Raw genomic sequence first — 20,899 nt, forward strand, 5'->3', positions numbered from 1 at the left:
GAAAAGATATAAATCTGGTTTCTTTGACAATTTTGCAAGGGTTGGGAGATACTTACAGTGACTGGGAATCTTCAAACCAATTTTTTTGTACGTTTCACTCTAGTTCAAACAGCAATTAATTTAGGGAGGTCTTATGGCCTCTTGGCCTCAGTAATTTATCAGTTAAGTGACAGGGCTTCAAATGCTTCTGTGGGAGGTTATTTTACAACCTAATAAATGTCCTCTTTGGGAAAAGTTTCATGGGATTCTGCATTTTTCTTTAATACACTACTCATGGACCACAGTGAGTAACTGATTCCCTTGTTTTCTGTTCTTATCAAAGCACAATTAAAATAATGATCTTTCAACAGATAATAACACCTTTTCTAATACTGGTAAAGAATAATCAGAAAATGAATCAAGCAATTAATTCTTAGTTCTGAGTCATCCCTCCCACTCAAGACCCAAACCAATGTTCACTTAAGCACAGGAATATGCAAGGAATGTTTCCTTCAGGCAAGCAGTGTAGAAGAAGAGGGAAATTTGGCATTTGTGACCCTAAGATTGCCACAGTTTGCAGTGACTTGACCCAAACCAGAAGACTATGCAGAGAAAATGGAGATTCTTGCAGGGGCTGAAATAAATGTGCCCCTGTGGTTAACACTCACTCCTTCTCTCCATCTTCACTTGTTTTTTGGCTGTGCCTTGTCCCTTTGGCTGCTCATACTTTAATTTCCTTCATAATCTCAATCCTTCTACTCAATGTCTAAGCACTGTGTGTGTTTCCCTAACACCACAAAAAAATCATAAAATCATGGTTTGGGTTGGAAGAGACCCTAAAGATCCTCTCATTCCAGCCCCCTGCCATGATCAGGGACACCTTCCACTAGCCAAGGTTGCTCCAAGCCCCATCCAACCCAGCCTTGAACACTTCCAGGGCTGGGACATCCACAACTTCTCTGGAGAACCTGTTCTGGTTCTTCACCACCCTCACAATAAAGAATTGTTTCTCTAATATCTGACCTAAAAAGCAGCACATGAGGGGGCACCTGGAGTTGAACCAGGGACCTCTTGATCTGCAGTCAAATGCTCTACCACTGAGCTATACCCCCTGCCTGAGCAATTCTTCCCTGCAAATTAAACCCATTAGGACATTCCCTGCCCCAAGGAGTTCACAACATGGAAAATGAACCAGCCTTGCAGAACTGGTCCAGCACACACAGCCTCATTACATTTCTTCCTGAGCCTTGTAGAAGACACACACAGGGGTGTTGTAGGACTTCTGGGGTACCACAGCAATGTCTTATCAATGAATAAAAACTGAACCATATAGCTAGTGACGGACAGTGCCAGCCAATGAATTGCAAAATGATGGAATAATTACTCTGCATTCCCTTTAACTCCCTCACTGCACTTCTTTCCAGATATAAAAGAGGGTTACCTGTCCAGCTCCTTTGCTCAGATGTGCAAAGCAAGGCCAGCTGCATTGCCCACCCCTTTTCTCAGCCAGCACCATGCCTCTCTCCCCTCAACAGGGCAGCTAAACACCCACTATCACAGTACCAGTGACCTGCTTACTCCAGGGATGAATCTCCATCTCAAAGCAACAGTGATATTCCCCAAAGGATAGTCCTGAAGTTCAGCTTTCACTGAGTAGTTCCAAGGCCTCTGGAAACAGGCTGGAGAACAGTAAATTTAGTTAGGAGACAGAGATCCTACAGGTCGCTATTGCTTCACCAGCCCTCTGTCTGAAATATTTAGTAATATCAAGATGCTTGCTGGAATCACAATACGTGCTCAAATACCAGGACAGTGAAAGAGCATGTCCATGGGGTCAGCCAGGAGGCTCTGGTGCGGAGAATCCAGCCTAGGCAAAGTCAGATGAACATTAGATAAATAAATGGGAGAGACTGAACCTTAATGGGAACTAAGAGAATTTGCTTGCTCTAAATGGTGAACCACATGGATTGAGACTTCTGTTGGAAGCATCTACAGAGACAAGTACATTCTCTGGCACTCAGGTGAGGTTCCCAGACTGAACTTTTTGGCATCATTTGCTGCGATTTTGATTCATCGGAAGTTTGCCAGATCAAAAGTTATTAGTACTATAGTGCTTTGGAAAGCATGATCTCTCCCAAGATGAGCACCATCCCACAGTGAGCTACCATAGCAAACCCTCCTTCCAAACCATTAATAAGGATCTTGAGGAAAAACAATCTAACATTGTTGTTCCCTTCTGTTCCCCTGAGGTATCTTCCACCAAGTCTTGGCCATTATTCATCACCATATGTTTCTGGTGCCTCCAGCCTGTTTTCAGTCTGCTTTATAATCCACATCTCCAGTCAATTAAATTAAATTTTCAGCTCAGTCCTCATGAAACAATATATTATTTGCCTCAGTACATGAACAGACATCTTATTTACGCAGATTAAATGACCATATTCTTTTCATCTACTTGGCCTGTAGTTGGATCAAACTAAGTGCTTAATTTTGTCTGGATTTCCTTCCTACAAATCTATGTGTCTGTCATCCATGTTCCTTTTCAGTGGTGAAGTCAACATGTGTAGAGGGGCTGCGTAATTCCTACATGCCACTAAAGAAATCAAACTAATAACTAAAATGTGCTCTGAGTCACACAGAAAATTCAATAAACTCTTCTTCACCAGGGATGAGGTTTGCTTTAACTGCTTAAAGATTTGCTTTGTTTAGTCTTTTTTCCAGTATTCCATTATGACAAAATTCACGCTTTCCTTTTTCCGTCATTTACTTTCCACTTTGGTAACTCTCTTGAGGGTTAGATAATATAAATATGGCTTCATGTGAATGCATGGCACAGCAAATTCTTCTTCCTTCCTTAGTTAGCCTCCTTCACTAGACATGGAAGCCAAATTTATTGGAGAGTTACTAACTCTTTTAATGACTGCTGCTTGTTTGTTAAGATCAATACAACATATTTTCCTCTGGTTGCCTCTGGTTCTCATTTGATTCTTCTGGTTTTTAGAGACAACTATGTGAGCCAGCTCCTCGACTAATTGCATGGCAAACATAGCAAGCAGATTTGGTTTTCCAAGTTTCATTTCTAAGATCTTCCTGTTTCCCATATCCCTAAAAACTCACCCCATTCCTGATGTATTCAGTTAATATTAGTGACAGGAGATAGCACAGAGATACAGTAAATCCAGCAGTACTGACTTCAAGTTCTCTTTCTGTGGGGCCTCCTAATGCTGTTAGACAGTTTGAGGTCTAAAATGGGATGAAAGGAGACAGGGCGAGGTAAATATGTCACTTCCACTCACGGCGCTCCATGGATGTTTCCCAACTTGGTGAAAGCCAGCTAACCCACAGGAAGTGCAGTAAGGTATATTGGCATGTGAAAAAGTTCCTGTCTGTAGTTCCTACAGACACCCTTTGAACAGATCAGAGCTCCTTTTCAGCCATGGATATGGGGTCACCTCAGTACAAGAACAGGATTCTGGATCAGCTTCACATCTGAATAGTCAACTTTTTGTGATTTAAAGGTGGAGGGAGGGAATCATGGTCATGAAGAAAGAACTCTTTATTTCTTTGTGTCATTCCACTGAACATAAATACAAATTTCCATCACCAGCCGAGAAATAGCTGTTTCAACAGAGTTCTGGAAGTTTGGAGACATACACACCCCAAAAAACAACCAAACATCTGAGCAGCAAAATGATGTAAATTGGAGAAAATGAAGTGTCCTCTATATGGGCCCCTACCCTTCCAAAGCACAAACATTTCCAAAAACTAATGCGGAGAGAAGCTTGTTCCAGCCACCGAGTGACTCAGACTGGCATAAGTAATGGCCAGGGCAGTTCTGGGACAGCACAGAGGAGAGAAAATAAAGGCCAAATACTGCCATGGTTTAGAAGATGTGAAACCTCTAAGTAACTGAACACCAGATTATTGAACATCCCTGGCTCCCTACTGTGTACCACCAGTTCCATGATTCTGCTACACGTACAGGTGAAGCACAAGCAGCAGCCACATCAGATACAACAGCCACAACTGTATCTGTCATTCTTCTACCTGAAAACCTCATCACTTACTCAGGTTCTGAAAAGAGATGTGTACAAAGCTGAAGACACAGTGAAGATCTTTGAAATGGCCAGTTCTTTAAGGAGCTTCAGGCTTGAGATGTAGGTCCTAAGGAAGGATCTCAGAGAGACACAGCTGTGGAAAAGACTACAGGAATGATTGTTTGATGAGAAGAGAAAAGCAAGAAAAAAAAGATCAAAATGGACTAAATAAGTCTCTTGGTATCAGCATCTGTGACTGGCTTGATATCAGCATTGTGACACTGCATTACTTTCTTCTGTTGTCTTGCCCAAGACCTATTGAAATGAGAAGCGGCACATCTCAGACAATTTGTGGAAATCACTTCAAGTCTCTGAGTGATGTTAATGATCAGTGACCGAGGGTGGAGTGCAGTGAGGTGAATGGCAGATGAATGGCAGATAACAGCATCCACCTTCATGGAGAACTTTTATCTGAACACTTCCATGAATTCTGAATACATCTCATCACATCCTACTCTTTACCTAACTTACCTACATCACTCTTCTGCAAAGTATCCTCATATTTCATTTTTAAAATGCAGAGATGAAGAAAAGAGGGAATAACTGACCTGTCTAAGGTCACTCAGGTCTGTCCAGGCTTCCAGGACAGATTCAGACAGAGACTCCATTTGCACTTTTGGAACTGCAGACAAATCTTTTGGATGGTTGGTCCTTAGGGATGTGCTCAGAGCTCTGCTGCACCCTCCCCTCATGACACCAGACACTGCAAAACCTGTCATGAGCTGGCAGAACAGTTAAGGACATAAGTACCAGTGTCAGACCTTGTGAAGGTGCTTCAGGTTTGGTGCATGTGCTCTAGGAGATGCCAACTTTAAAGAGACTAAAGAAGATTTTTGCAGAAGTATTCACAGAGACAGGCTGTCTCCACATGTCTATCAATAATGCTCAAGTGTCAACACTTCCAGGCTTGGATCTGAAGATGCCCTCACCTGCTATAGGTTTGCTAATGGCCACTATCTGGTTCATAAATGGGGAAAGTCAGGCACAGAACAATAAAACAATTCTTCTGCAGTAACTCAGATCAGAGCTGGAATATTAAAAAAAAAAAAAAAAAAAAAAATCGAAATCCTGGCTCAAGTATCCTGTATTGTCTATAGAGTGATTGAACTGCTCCTCTCAGAGTTTCCTCTTTCATTCCGTTTCCATCACTCCCACTTCTCTCCTATTGCCAGCCATGTCTGTCATTGCCATTTTCCTTCCTGTAGTCTTTTCCACCATTCTTATCCCAGAAATGATCCCTTCTGCTGCTTTGCTACAGGTCTTTCCAAATGCCATTGCAGCAGGTCATCTCCCTGGGACCAGAGTCACTTCTCTGGAGGAGAACATGCAGCTGTTGGTGGCTGGAAAGTAGCCAGAGGGCCCCCCACTCCCCCAGCTATGCTGCAGGAGGATGCTGAGTGATGGTGTCAGCAAAGAGCAGTAAGAGGCCTTGGCTGCCTGTTCAGTACCTGAAAGCAGCCCCTGCTCACTGGAAAACAGATCTGAAGGAGGAAGGTTGCTCCCCCTGGCCTCAATCAAATGATATTTCATCCAGTGTGAAGGAGATGTTGACAGAAGGGTCTGTGTCATCACAGATGAGAGGCTTTTGGCTGGTAGAGATGTGCCTCCACCAGTCACCTCCACTCCAGCAAGAGGGAGGACACACTATCAGAGGCTCCTGCTTGCCCACAGCCAGAGGTGAATGAACAGTGTTCCAGTCTGCTCATAAAAAGGGCTGTCAGGGTGGGCAGAGGGAGGGCACAGGCAGGACAGCCAGCTCCCCTGTGTTATGTGTAAGGAATCAGGGTTAGAAGTGGGTTTAATTAGGGCATTGCAGCTTTTATTTGAGAGCACAGGGGTTTGAAAGTGTACGGGGTTCATGTTAATTTCTTTTTGAGCTCAGGAGGAAGGGTTGGACTTGCTGTTTGTGAGCATCTCACTGAACTGCTCCTTGGGTCTATTAATCCATGGTGTCCTCCTCCTGTGCATCTCTCCCAGTGCATCTCTCCTTCATTAGTTCAACCCAACTACACACAGTTTGCTCTCAGAACACACAAAGGCCAAATAAAGGGACTATTATGGCATGCAGCCACAGGAAAGGGGTTTGAGCAGAGCACAGGTACTCTCCAGGCCTGCCTTCCCAAGCAGCGTGTCTCCAAGTGATGAAATGCAATGCTATCAAATATCATGACAGAAAGCACAAATATATAAAACATGAGGGTGCCTCTTTAAAATAAATGTTGCTCCATGATCTTTTTCCCAGGAGAAGGAAGTTTCCAGAGTGCTGGCTCTCTGCGTGTGGTATCACATATTGCTTGGTCTGTTCCCTATAAGCTCTCGACATATGCTACGAATCTGCCTCTGCACTACAAGTATTCTAAATCAGATGCTTATGCCTTCTGATCTTTTGCAGTCACACGTACATACATTGGATTTTGCCACAGGCTATCCATCATCTCTCCCTTTCCAGCATCTGAAACACATGACTCACAATTTGGTTTTATGTGTGTTTTACTGCAGTTTCCATATAATCACACAGGAAACTTTAATTCTCACCTTATGAGCCCAAGTCTGCAGTTCTAATCCTTGTCTCTCAAAAGTGTCTTAACTGAATGTTTGATTACTGACAGTCAGCATTTCCCACAAATGAAGGAAAAATCAAATTCAATTGCAAATCAAAGCCTTACCTCTCATAATCAGTTGTTTACCTGCATCATTTTTCATCTTCTACCCCAAAATAACATTTAAAGCCCTCAGGCATTGCCACCCTCTGCCTCTGAGTCTGCTCATTTCAGCTGTGGACTAAGCACAGTGGTGCTGCATGAAGTGGACATTTTCCATCACCACAGGACAGACAGCTCTGCTAAGACATCCATCACCCTCTAATGACCCAGATTTCCTGCAGGCATTAGGGGGAAGCTGCCTCATCCACTGTAGACCTGTCATGTCTCAAGACTGTGACTTGCCCCTCTCATCCCTCTCTCTCCTCCCTTTCTACTCATTTACCAAGAATTCACCATGCCTTTCTCTATCCCAGACGGGAAGTGGCAGGCACAGCTGGTTGGCATCATCCACCTTTCAACTGCCTCTTTTAAAGGCCATATAAAAGAAAAGGGGCCATAGGTCACCCCAGCTTACCCCAACCCCTTACCAGCTGTACAAACCCTCCAGCCTCAAGGACTGACATGATTTGGCACAGCACTCACCAGAACAGTGCTGTCTGCACACATGCATGTACAACAGCTCACCAAGGGACCCTGATCCCAGAAGGGCTCACCCACCAGCCCCTGACATCATGCTGTATGTGCCTCATCCCCTGCAATGACACACTTCTGTTTACAGTCAGGGATCGTAAACTCTTCCAGGAGGGCACATCCCAGGCAGAGGGAGATTTCTGGCACAAATATGTCCTTGTTGGTTGGGTGAAAGAAGATGAGGGAATTTTTTAGCTCTCTGGAAAGGGTCTAACTGGGAAGGAGCCTGCCCTGTGCATGAAGCAGATGGCACAGACACATCAGAGAAGCCCTATAAACAACCAGTTAAGCTTTAGTCACAAGCCCTTTCATCTGCTTCAAATATAGGCTCTACCACCTTCCAGCTGGGCTGGAAAACATCAGGTCTGCTCTGCCTGCAGGGCTTTGTGAGTTTGTATGTTCTGAACTCCTGCCAGGAGTAACTTTGGTGCTGGAGGGATCAGTGATGGGCCCTGTGCAACGCATCCAAAATGCAGTGACTTATGCATGGAGGAGGGAAGCTGGGGAAATTCCCTCCCATTATAAACTGTTTCTTGGCTCTTTACATTAGTTGTCAGCCCTTGGGAATATATTTTCCTCTATTCCCACTTTTCTGTGGTCTGCATTATCATTTGCTAAATATTAGCGTGTGCTATTTATCATGAGGTCCACAACCCTTGTCCACTCCAGGGAGTTTGCAACTAAGTCACAGCAATAAATTTTCTGACATTCTATGGGCTCTACAGTGCTAAGAGGCACACAGCTGAAATCATTATCTCAGAGCCTTGAACCCCTAATCTCACAGTGAAACACTCATCACCAAAGGCAGGGAGGATGCACACAAACACAGGTTGTTTATACTCACAGCAGATTCAGACTCAGGCTCCAAGTCTGCTTACTAATCATGATGATTACTGCAGCTCCTCTGGTTTTATAATATGTTTGAAAGGCTTAGGGAAACCACATTATATGCAACTCTCTTTCAACAGCATGTCTGGTTCACAGGATCTGCTGTTAGCTAGCAGCTAGCAAAGGAAAGGGTGTGTTTGTGGATTGGGAATCTGTTATAATAATATCATGGTGACCAAAATGAGCACCATGGTCTACAATTACTGCTATCCTTCTATGTTTATTGCAGAACAGAGTGACACAAGACCTGACTCAAAACCTGTTGACTCCACTGAAAGTGTTTTGGAGCAGGTCCAGGGAGCCACTTGGACAAGACATCATCTCTTACTGACTTTTTCTGCCCACCCTGTTTAGGGAGTTTGGATTTTCTCCCTGAAATAGCTGTTATCTAAGAATTTTGAATAGGAAGTTTACTTCAATATCTCCATATTTCTGTTCCCAAAGCCCCTTTCAGAGTCATTCTTGGTTAATGAATAAAAATGCTCCAGCTTCTCTTGGCAGTAGTATCTGATCCCAAGAACCTTCAAAGCTAACCAGAGTTCAGACCAAACTAGTAATATTTATTAAAGATTTGGAGTGGTAATTAAAGAAATAAATTAAATGCTACTAGAATGTACATGTCCAAAGGCAACACTGGTTCCAGGAGTTTGTATTTTTCAAAGTTATCATATTAGCCCAGTTTGGTTTCCACTGCCAATCTAAATAATGATGGATGTTGTCCAATCTCTTTTCCTTCCAAGTAGCCTGAGAAATCATGGACAGGGTCATTAGTGTGAGAGAAGAGACATTCTCCTGCTCTGAATGTCCCAGGCAGAGGTGCACAGAACAGCTGCTCCTTTCTCAGAGAGGGAGAACAGCAAAAGGAGAAGAGGAAGCTTGAGTAGCCAAGTGGCCGTGTCCTGTGGGCACAAGGAACAACTGGCATCAGCTGGCTTTGCTTTGCCAACCTTATGGCAACAAAAATGAGAGAAAGAACCAGGCAAAAGTATTTGAGAACAGGCTAAGAACAGAAAATGGGGCAGCTTCTCCTGCAGTGGCAGGGCACAGCCCTCACCTCTTTCTTCTTTTGCTCTCTCACTATGACGGGAGCCAAGTTCAGGGTTCACTGGCCATTCCCTGGCCAATGCCAGATTCATTCTCCGACTGACATGGCCCAAAGAGTCTCAATACTTCTCCGTTTTTCTTTTTGCCCTTCATGAGAGTAAAGCTGTGTTGATCTGAAGCAGGGATCTTTTTAGCATGCCAGGCTCATGAATGCCACAGCCTGTTATCCCAGAAAGACTGAAGAATAAACAAAGAGGGACGGGAAGAATAATGATCAATAAAACTCCTTTATCTGAACTTCAAATCCAGGATATATCTATATTAATAAACTAAAGGGTTCAAGAACTGGCTTGGAATTGTACACAGACTGTAACTTATAAAGTTTCCAGAGGTATTTTGGTCTGTTCTCCACTCTGGCATGGCCATGGGGACAGCACAGCCAGGGATTTTTCACTGCAGCTAGTTTGGGTATAGAGATTTCCTCTATTCAGATGTGAGCTATGCCTTGCTACTTGCCCTTAGGGCCAGGGAACATTTTACTGTACAAGTGTAGCCCAAGGGGACTCTCTCCAAAACACAGTTAAATCTCCAATCTGGCTGCCCAGTATAAGGGATGCCTGGCAGGTCATAGCTGCCTCCTTGATGCATTCAGACTCTTTCCCTGTCCCCTCTGCTGCTTGGGACACAATGAGGGCACAGAAGGAGCTGCAAGTTGGGGGGACCCACTCTGGCACAGGGATTTCCCACCAATAGGCACTGAACCAACACCAGTAACTCCCAGGACACTTCCATGGGGCAGGGACAGTGGAGTGGCCAAGCATGGCATGCTGCAAGACTCGCTGATGGTGCTGATGGGTTTGGAGCCAGCTGGAAAAGGCTCTGATTAGGCTGTGTTGGCTTTTGCCAAGATCAGGGCTGGGTAGCTCCTGGTAGAGCCTCACAAACCACAGGACCTAGTTGGAAGCTGCATGCACTAAATGCCGTGCTCAGGGGACTTTCCCTGTGTTTCTGGAGGCGTTCACTTCACTGAAGGAGCCTGGTCCCTTCTTCAGGTGACACAGGTTGTCCAAGCAAACAGCTCCTTACAGGTTTGGCTGCAGCATGTCCTCCAAACCAGACAGAACCTCCCCTGCAGAGCTGGGCACGCAGGATGGCTGGGCAGTCAGAGAGCAGGAGGGTTGTGGAGGCTCTCATGGATCTGCTGGTGTCACCCCAGCTGCTTCCATGTGGACAAACACCACTCAGAGCTGGTGAAACAGGCTCTGCAGGAGCATTCTGCCTGATACAGTGCATAAACACCACCAGGACCTTGACATGGGGCAAGATGTTATTCTTATGTTGATTCAAGACATTTCTGGTTTAGAACTGTGGTGTATTCAATGTTACAAACTCTAGTCCTAACAGCAAACCCCTGCTTTTGAGTTGGGTAAGCTTCCACTGAAACAAAATATTAGGAAAGGTTTTCTATTTTCACTAACTGAAAAAGGAAATGCACTCCAGAAGGACATGGATTCCTTTGATGTCTCAAAATAGAGGAGAGAATCTTTGCTTTTCTGTGCTGTAAGAAGGACGTCATTGCCATGTCCATTTTTGGGATCCACTGTTTTCAAACATGGGTAAAAAACAGAAATAAATAGCAACACTCCTCTCTCCTGCATTCTTGTGTCCGCCACAGGAACAGCTGCCAGAGCAAGGAAACTATATTTAAGACCACTGCATCCCTCAGACAAAGATAAACCCTTCCCAAGGTTTCATCTTTGCACAGTGACAAGAAGCTGGGACGTCAACATGTAACTGTCCATATGGGCATTCTGTGTGTGAGAGCCCATTATTGTCAGCACTGATCCAAGAATAATTCAGCTGGTCAAATACCCAGGATCCAGTTAAATATGACTGTTGAGTGCTTTTGAAAGGCCCTAGGCTGAAACATCAAAGACAGATTGTGCAAATATTAGGCCGGATCTATAAATAAACCAAATTGTCTAAAATACCACTTTATGTGTAAATATGGGCTACTGAGCTCTACATATCTAGGCAGTACAAAAACAAATTTCCTTGACTGTGAAACCTCTGGATAGTTACATTCAGAATCAGAAGCAAAAACTAAATCCCATGCTGCAAAAAAGGGTTCAAACTGACTGAAGGATAAGAACTCTTCAGAAGAGACATTATTTACACAAAGCAGATATTATTTAACTATGTACTAATTTTCTACTTTTCTGGTAATAAGACATGAAACTGTTAAAGGATAATATGTTTTAAAAAAAGAAATTATTTGAAGCAATTTAGTAAAATTGTAATCAACAACGTGCTTGACATTAATTTAAACATCATGAGGTTTGAAGATTTGGGAAAGTAATGAGAAATAATTATTGAAAATAGATGATTTCTAGAAAACATATTCAAGTTAAGAGCTATCTGGCATAAATTCAGATGTCAACAATGCAGGTATTCACATCTGGTCCAGTCACCATGGGTTCCTTTAAAAATGAAAGAGGAAAACAAGCACTTGTAAGGGGTACCTGAGATACCTACTTGAAAATGAGATGAACTGCAACCTAGAAATGCCTTTTTCTTTTCATATACTGACTACAAAGGGAGGCCAAGGTATCTAGTCCATATGTAGCTTATTATACTGTAGACAGCTACATCTGGTCAGCATTAGAGTGTGTTTAATAACACATCTATTTGCAAATGCATTCCTATTCAGATCAATATGTCTGTGCACTCAGTACTGCAACCTTCTACTTATACTACAGGTTGTTAGTCCAAACCTTTAGTCTTGAGCTTCAAAGGGAGTTGGACCAGCTACACTGAGACCTACAACTTGCTAAGTAAGATCCCTCAGGAAAACACAACTCTCCAAGCCAGGATGAGAGCCCTGAGAGACAGAGACACAGAAATCCTTCAGAAAGTCTGCAGAGGAGCACTTACAGAGAAACAGAGGGATCATTACAAGTCCCTCTACACAGGAAAATATTTTTGCCATAACCAAAATGTCAATGCTAATGGTTAAATCCACTTCCTTGAATAAAATCTGCCCAAGAGTTCAGGAAACACATTTATGAAGAGCAGTCATGCCAGAAAGTAAAGCAGTTTGTATGATCTTGGGTTCAAGAGCCCCACATATGTAAAGAGCTGGTGAACCTTTTCACATCCTGGGACAGGTAAATCATTTTTTGCACCAGTCTAGTTTGAGAGCCCAAAAGCCTGGCTCAGCCATGAGTGTGTCAGCATCCTGGGTGTGGGGCTCAGTCTCCTGGCCAGCTGCAAAAGGAAGGTAAGTCACTCAGACAGCCAGGTCCATAAAGCAGCAGCTCACACTGTTATTAGAGGCCTGCCTCCCCATCTGGAAATTAAATGCAAACATATGCATAGGCCTAAGTGTTGCTTAAGAGAAAATCACTACCCTGACAACCCTGAATGGGAACAGGAAGGAAAGAAAAACAAAGAACAAACCAGTGTCTGTGCCTTCCCCATTTAATTTTCTGTACTGTCAGAGGTACCCTCATACCTAATTCAGCACAACTTAAAGGACAAAGAATTATGAGGTGAAGAAGGAAAGAAAATCCACTTGTTTGTTACTACTGTAACAAGCTAAGAAATATTTGACAGAAAATTTACATTACACATATTCCAACTCCAATTTACTAGGTGGTTCAATCCTCCCAAAATAGAGCCACAACATTGCACCAACATCCTATACTTCATTCTTCATTGATACCCAAGGCATCTGCAGAAGGTTTTGATCATCTCTAATAACACAGAGAAGAAAATTTGCCTTTCCTCCCTGTGGGAATCAGACACAGCTTTCCCGCAGCAGAAGTCAGACCCTTTGATCAATATGCAGCACGTTAAAAAATGTGTGTTAGTATGTAATCTTGAGCTATATCCCCAGAGATTTGATTTTTTTTCACTGGGGAAAAAGTAGAGAGGAAGAGAATTTAATATTAGTTATTTTTCATAATAATAAAATTTATAACAATAAGAAACAACAAGAAAGAAATATAAATGTAAGACTGTCATTGAATTAATGACTGAGTGAATTATCATGACAGCAATGGACATGTCAGGCAGGAGCTTAACACCTGATCATTCTGAAGCTTCATGTCGATAAAGTTCAACAGCAACTGTAGGCACTGAAAGCAGAGACGCCTCACATCTGTGTGATCATGTCTGCACTGGATGCATAAACCAAAACCCCAGGGAGGTGGGGAGGCTGCTGCTCTCTCCTGCCAGATGCTGAGCAAACAGCCCCAGGGTCTAACCACACCAGGCAGAAGGAAGCACAGTGACTGCCCAAAGAGCTGATGATTGATCAGGATTAAGCAGAAAAACCTCTTGCCCTTAGGCCAGTGCCCCTCCACTGAGCCAGGGTTACTACCATGCCTGGGGAATAGATCTAGCAGGGGGTTGCCCTTTTGTAAGCCATTATTTTCTTTCTAATTTTTCCATGGACTCTTTTTAAAAAAGGCATTTCTTGCCCATTCCAAGAGGCATTTTTTTCTTCTAAAGAAAATACTTTGAGAAGTTCATCAAAGCTGGAAGCAAACACATATGATCCAGGGACTAAATAGTGCAATACTCGTTCACAGGTTGGTTCTTGACACATACTCCCTGGGTCCCTGCAAGCTATGAACATATCCAGGCTGGGGCAACTTTTGACCCAAAACAGGCTTGTTAGACTCCAGATGAAGCTGCATACCAGTTTTCTGCCTCTCCCTGAGGCTTTGGCTTGAACCAAAATGGAGTGACCCCCATTAACAAAGAGACCTCCAAGACTCTGCCCTCCCTCCCTTGCTCCTTCTCCTCGAGGCACCGACACCAAGGTCCATCTGCTGGGATTACCCAGCCTCCATCCAGAGTCTTTGCAGACAGCTGCAAGATGGCTTTCAAAGATAAGAGATGGCCCAGGGTGGGCTCCTGGGTCAGGAATTTAGTTAAATATCTTTGTAGGGGATCTAGTAGGATTTGCTTCCTTGTTTATATTATGCAGTATCAGTCATCCTTTTAAGACCCCAGGGGCTGTGTGTCAGTAAAGCTGGAAACAAAACCAGCCAGCAAAGGACCCTGATACTGCTCCCCATGATCCTGTTCTCCCCATACTGAAATGCTTCCCTGCTCTGACATTCAGAAATTCCTACATTTTTTGGTTCAGTTTACCTAAATGAGGGATAATAAGTGAAATACTGAAACTCCAGAGAAAGAGTCAGCTTTTCTTCCTGGGTGATGGTGCTGCTGCTGCCCGATGCTGAAACAACAGTCATGGCTAATATATGGCAAAGAGATTGTCTCTGCTGGCCCCCAGGGGGAAAATAATCATAAGCCTGCTCAGTGTTTGTTAAAAGATACAGGTAATTGTGGAAAAGAGCAACAAAAAGACAATTGAGTGGCTGGGCAGGTTGATTTATGAGGAAAGATTAAAGGAGCTGAACATGAATGGCTTAGCTAAACAGTGACTAAAACAGGACATGAAAAGTAGCCACTGTCAACAGTATTTGAAGTGTCTGTCTAAAGGGGCATTAACTGTTTGGGTGTGGATATTTTGAATAAATGGAGGTCTTGAAAAGGAGGTCAGAAATATAAATGCCAGATGAATGATAAGGAAAGTTTCCTGAAGGACAAGATTTCCGTGGCAATCTCCTCCTCACTGTAAGGTGGGGTGCCCCCCAAAAGGTCATCTGTGCTGAGCAGACAAGATCTAAGGAACTTCTGGGAGGTGTCTACTCTTAAATGCCTCAGTGACATCCCCATCTCTAAGCACCAGGGCATAGACAGCATGACAACTAAAGCCTGTTCCAAAACTTCCATACAAACAGAAGACAAAATACCCAAGCCTTGTGCCTCAGAGATTGAGCAGAAATGCAAGAAAATGTGCAAAGTGAGGGGAAAGAGTGATTTCCTGGAATTCTCTTGTAGTACTGACTGATGGTGTAGGGCTGGTTTGTTCACAGCTAGTGAGAAGAAACATAAATGTCAGTCTCTACACTCTGCCATTATTTGGCCTCTCCAAAACAAGAATTTGAACTGGACTAAGGGAAATTTTTTTTTACTGACACTAAATAGATCTGGGTTGGTCATCATTCAGCTGTTATAAATCACATAATTCATATAAGGCACAACACCCTCCTCTCTGCCTAGTCCACACAGGACTAGTGGTTTGACCATGGAGAGCCACACTTCAGGTTCGAAACAGCAGTAAATTAGAAATTAATTTGCCATATCCTACTGCTTTCTTTTTCATTTCATATAATCAAAGATTGGGCAGGAAATACTGCATGGTGAGAATTCCACCTGGAGAATTCCACCGGGAGGAGCATGTACCTACTCATCCAACAATGACTATACATTGCACAGAATACACATTGATTAGAGAGCTGACAGTTCTTCGTTCAGCTGCCATGACACAAAACCCTGTGTAAGTGTTGTCTCCACACCCAAAATGAGACTAACACTTTCTCCCAAAGTTTGGCTGGCCCTGCCTATGTAACATCACTCACAGCAGGAAATGCTTCTTAGCAAGTGAGTGCATTGCACAACAGTCCATGCTGATGCCTGTAGGTGTGGTAATATTCATTAGTGCACTTCCCAGCAATTAAATTACACATTTGATTCTAGAATCATTTAGGTTGGAAAAGGCTCCAAGATCGAGTTCAACCATTAACCCAGACAAGTTCACCAGTAAACCACATCCCTAAAATGTACCCATGCCCGTGTAGCTCTTGTCAATGGGCTATAGACACCCCTGAGTACCTATTCTATTGATTTTCTATTACAACAGCTCACAAACCTCAATTGTATCATGACACCACCACAGAGGTCGCATATATTTGCATTTTTGGTAACTTTCAAAAAATTGTGGTGGTTTTTGGGTTTTTGTTTGTTTTTTGTTTGTTTTGTTTTGTTTTTGGGGTTTTTGTGTTTTTTTTTTTTTTTAAATCTGTCCTGGTTTTCTAATTCTCTTTTCATGGTCAGGAAGAAGTTTTCCAAATTTTCATTTTCCAGATCCCAGAGGATTCCCTATTTGTTCCACATTAAAGTGGAGAGAGGGCAGTAGAAACCAGCAGGGCAGTGGTAGGTGCACAGCAGAGAAATGTGCACACTTGAGAGAAGGGCGCCAGCCGTGATTCCCTCTATAAAGGGTGCAAGGAAATGTCATTGTCTTGATACCTTTAAAAAAGGGGGAAGACAAATATATATTAATGCAAATATATCTTAATTGGCCAAAACGCTCCCTTTAAATTTAATCTAATGCGTGTTTCACTGAGCTGTCAGCAATCTCCAGCAGCCTCCAGCACTAATGAGTGAGCATCAAGGTGTCAATGCTTCTGGCATTAACCTCAATTAGGAGGAGTTAGGGTGAGCACTGAATCAAGGGTCAGCCATTCATCGTTGAGACATTCCTCGGCTGCAGCCTGCAGTCTCCTGCTTGAAAAGATCTGGCAGACTGGCTGCCAACCTCCTCAGCAGTAAAGTGTCAGACCTGCCAACATTACTGCTAATTGCTATATTTGAAATCTGCACAGGTCTTAACAGGCATGCAGACACAACAGTAACCCTGTTTATGAGGCTATTCAATGAAGTTTCCAGGTTAAAAAAAAATAACCAGTGGTATTAAAATTATAAATATCTACCACTAACTCATGGTCAGAATTTTTAAAGCGTCATTAGAGGCATCAATATGACAAAGAATAGAAAGTCTGTACAGCAGGGTTAAGCTTACAGGAAAAAAAAGTCACCACAGAAATAACCCATGCAATTTTAATTCTGCTCCACTTCTCTCTCTTTAGAGATCCTGAAAGATTTCCTTTAGACACATGACATTCAGATGTCATCTCGCCCAATCTTTCTCAGGTAGATCTGCTTTTCCGGGATGAAATCATGGATAGATCATGAGTGATTTTGAGACTGTACCCCTCTAATACAAGCATGGAGATCTCAGGACAACCAGGCAGAACCCTCCAGATCCATCCCAGGCCTGAAATCCACTCTCTAGATAGCAGATTGCTGTTCAGACTCAAGCCTGTCATATTTATGCCAGATGAAATCATTCAATGAGAAAATCCATTTTGTAACCTCGAAGTTGTATCAGCCACCCTAAAATCTCGGTTGCATTACAGTTTAACAATACAGTTAAACATTACAATTATTACAGTAGAAACTACAGGTCCATTATAAAACATTTCTTAAATTTCTAAATTTATAAAATCTATGAATAATACCAGAAGAAAAAGCATAAGTCCCACCTGCCTCCTTCCTATCACCACTCCACTGCAACAGACTGACCACTCTTTCCTGCAGCCTTCCCCTGTGACTTTTAGGCCAGGGCCCATAACAAATGAAACAGAACAGAACAAAAAAACAAATCAAAACATACAAAACATAGAGATAAAATGATTAAAGGTCTCAGGTGCACACACCTTATGAACAGGGGAGGTCAGGAGCTGCAGAGTACTTTAGCTAACACTTTATGGGATGCTTCCCATAGCAGAAACTCTCCCAGAGTTGAAGGATCACAGCAGCAGGCTTGAAAACCTTGTCTAATTGTAAGGTAGCACTTGTCTTAAAGCTCATTCTGCTTAGGATCATCATAAAAAGGTCCTTTTGAACTCCCTCTATGTTTCCTCAAGCCCCATCTTCTTTCCTCCCCATCCCCAAGGCAATGATTTTTATCTCCAAGGCTCCATTTCTTCTCTGCAGGAATCAAAGGGGTTTCAAGCCTTTCCCTCGAGGTGACCGCATTACCTGTTCCTCCTGCATCTGAGATGCAGAGCTCTGCTTCCTCAGAATATTTATTTACCCTAATCTGTATCAGACACAGGCTCATTCTGCCCTGGTAATGAAGAGTTGCTGTGCCTAGGCCAGCCAGGCCAGGAATGTTTGGACTCTCCTGAGTTGATTCATATCAAGCTACAGCGAGCTGTACAGTGAGCAAAGACTAACAGGAGCAGCACAGTGACAGTTTTCAATTACCTGATTTACCAACTGTCATCTTAAAACTAATGAGGCTGTTTGTGTCCTGTTTCACATCCCAGTGCAACCACTAATGTCAAACACAAACAGCTCTTTGTCCCTGCAGCATGTTCCCCCTTGGTGCAGGATGGCAGAGCTGCTGTGGCCTGTCATGAGCAGGTACCTCCAAGCCCACTAGTAAAGCATGTACCTCACTCACTTCAGCACTGGCCAGGAAAAGAGATGGCATCTTGCCTTTACCCTCAGGTAATCCACGAACTCCAACAGATCCATGCCATGAATCCAAATTATGAGTCTCACTGATTGAGGGGTTTCCTCCTTGCTTCTCTCTGAGATGCAGGAAACTGCATCCACAAAAACTGTTAAGGCATCATCAAAGGTGAAAAAATCACAGCCACAGAAGTAAGAAAACTTCAGCCTTGAGCTATCTGGTCACCCACCATGGTGGTTTTTAGTTACACTGCCACAGGTTCTGTTGAAGTATGACTAATTCTGAATGTGAGGTCTAGGTTTCTGAAAGGAAAACAAGCTCCTTGCTTTTCCTTCATCTGGATGGAAACGTGCAGAAGTCTGGGAGAAGGTTCAACAAGTCCATTTGCTTGCAGAAACTAGTAACAGATGTTACATCAGTTAAAATCTACTCTGCCCTCTCTCCCAAATCACCAGATGCAGTCCTTGACAGTTTAGAACAAATCTGACCTTGAAAACCAAAGTCTAAAAGAACAACCAGGCAGTCAAAGAAATCAGCAAATATATTGATCCCATCCTAGCTCCTGGAAACATTTAGGGAATTAATATAGATGAAATGCAGAAAATGGACCTCAACCCATAAAAACAAATTAATAGGAAAAGCCCTCTCCAAACCCAGGTATAGAGATTGATATAACCTTGAGCTGAGGCGCAAGACACCAAGCTGCTATTTGAGAACTTTTTCAGCATTAACACTTATGATAAGAGGTAGTTATTTCTCAAGAACTTAAATAAACATTATGTTCCTCTCTTATTCGGATAAATCTTTAAGAGTTGGAGACCTGTCAAACAGTGGGAGTGGAAACCAATAAATATAAGGAGAAAACACCGGTATTATCATTACGTAGAAATTATAATTTTGACCAAAAGAAACATTTGCATAAGAACATGGTGGTTGAAAGCATCTAACCAGATCATAGAACCACAGAATCACAGAATGGTTTGGGTAGGAAAGGGCTTTAAAGTTCATCCAGTTCCATGCCATCCTCACCATGGGCAGGGACACCCTCCACTGGAGCAGCTTGCTGAAAGTTCCATCCAGGGAATGGATGGAAATTTTTACATTCACACCCACTTCCAGGGATGGGTGGATGTAGGTGTAAATATCTGCATCATAGAGGCTCTACATGTGGATAACAATAAGTCAGCCAAGCACCAGAAGGCCCCTTTACAGTCAGTACAGGAGAACTGTCACTTCAAATATGCAGTTCATCTCTTTCAGGCACTTACTTTAGGATGAGATGATTTGTGCCTCAAAAGCAGCTGCTTCTCCACATTACCTGTAAAAGGAATTTTTCTCAGATGGGAATGTCTACAATATAAATCTCTATGGCTTATATGTCTACACTTGGTAAGATTAATCCCACTTCATGAATTTTTCAATATTTGTAGTCATTACATTAGGAGTGGGTTGCTTTTCTAAAAAATACTCTATAGTTTGAAAGGAAGCACAAGCTTGATACAAAAATTACTGGACAAACTTCTATTAACTTATAAAAATAAGGCAAAGGATTTGCATAGATGTCCTAAACTATCTCTCAGTCCTGACAATGAAAGTAGCCACATGGAATTATATCGTACAACTATTCTGTTCTTTATTCATTCGGCAGGTCAAACCCAAGTAGCCATGAATTTCAAATCTACATGTCTGTGAGTTCTGTTTCACAACATTATACAAGAAGCCCAGTTAAACAAACATTATCAGATATTATACATTCGGTGGAACATCCCTAGAGCTAGGTCTCCTAAAATGTTTATTTGTTTGTAAACAGAAATTTTATTTCAGCTTTTGAAGAAAGAAAGTCTGCATTACACATTCTGTGTCTTTCTCACCCTGCCTGCATTGCCCTGTTCCAAAGCGGTGTAAAAGACTTTTGGGGTTTTTTTGGAAGTCTGAAATTTCTCCTTTTCTATCTTATGCAGGTCTTGGAATTGAGTTTTATAGCAACAAAAAGCATTTTTGCAGTGATAAAAATCAATTTTCTTCATTCATGAATTCATAAATTTTAAGAGCAAAAGGAACCATTACATTCATCCAGCCTGAGGCGTTGATAGATTTACTGCACAGGAGCTAATGGACCAGAGCACAGTCCCTTTGAGATGACAGGAGAGAATTTGTGCAGCTTTTTTGCCATTCTCCTCCTCATCATCGTGAGGGCAACCACCTCAGAGCTGCCTTGTTCAACAAAGACCCTGCCTCTAGTCCAGCTTGAAAGAACATTTCTTTAAACACATTTTAGAGAAAGCCAGGCTGCTTTCCCAAGCACTCAAGAGAAAGCCAAGGTCAGCACACCCCCAGCACCCCAGAGCACCTCGACCACCTCTCCTTGACCCCATTTGGTCTCCCAGCAGCACCAGACACCCCAAAGCAACAGTGGCTGCTGTCCCTGTGCTCAGGCTTTGTTCTTTACCTGCACAGTTCTCTCGCTGGGATGT

At 42.9% G+C, this 20,899-nt stretch overlaps 1 protein-coding gene, 1 long non-coding RNA gene and 1 other non-coding gene across 3 annotated transcripts in view; 1 reads left to right on the forward strand and 2 right to left on the reverse strand.

The window, feature by feature from the left end:
* Positions 1-5,136, forward strand: part of LOC136358731 (uncharacterized) — a 152,982-nt gene extending 147,846 nt beyond the window's left edge. Inside the window, exon 2 of the long non-coding RNA XR_010743159.1 lies at positions 5,104-5,136. This is a non-coding gene — a long non-coding RNA (uncharacterized lncRNA). The remainder of the gene's footprint in view (positions 1-5,103) is intronic.
* EVA1A (eva-1 homolog A, regulator of programmed cell death) overlaps positions 1-20,899 on the reverse strand; it is a 205,045-nt gene that overhangs the window by 79,144 nt on the left and 105,002 nt on the right. The gene's annotated exons all lie outside the window — the stretch shown is intronic.
* TRNAC-GCA (transfer RNA cysteine (anticodon GCA)) lies at positions 1,020-1,091 on the reverse strand. Its single transcript has one exon. It is a non-coding gene; the product is annotated as a tRNA-Cys (tRNA).

This window comes from Sylvia atricapilla, chromosome 3, assembly GCF_009819655.1.
Source record: "Sylvia atricapilla isolate bSylAtr1 chromosome 3, bSylAtr1.pri, whole genome shotgun sequence".
Taxonomy (NCBI): domain Eukaryota; kingdom Metazoa; phylum Chordata; class Aves; order Passeriformes; family Sylviidae; genus Sylvia; species Sylvia atricapilla.